Here is a 403-nt window from a genome sequence, read left to right as displayed (position 1 = left end):
TCGTGCAGCAAAGCCAGCCCTTCCTCCTCCCCGCAGCCCTCGCTGCTGACTGAGCACATGCTGACAGTGAGGCAAGTGATAAATGACGAATTAAATATCAATTGCAGGACAATCCTGAACGCAGCCGCGGATGCCGTTCACAGCTTTTGGTTATTCGGGGTCAAGCTCCGAATACGAGGAGGAAGAATTTGCTGCATAATATTAGTAGGGTAAAAAAAAAAAGAGAGAAAAAAAGAAAAGATGCAGCCTGTCTCGTCTGCTTACGATCAGAAGATTGGCTGGCTGCATTCTCCAAAAGCAGCCTTCAATTTTTTATCTAGCTATTTATAGCAGGCTGCAGAAACAGCTGAGCCGCGCGCGGTGATGTCACCTTCGCTGACAGGCTCCACGGCCTGCTTGGGGG

Source organism: Rhea americana, unplaced genomic scaffold (assembly GCF_003343005.1).
Source record: "Rhea americana isolate MKP2758 unplaced genomic scaffold, rheAme1 scaffold_39, whole genome shotgun sequence".
Taxonomy (NCBI): Eukaryota; Metazoa; Chordata; class Aves; order Rheiformes; family Rheidae; genus Rhea; species Rhea americana.
This window is presented reverse-complemented; position numbering follows the sequence as displayed.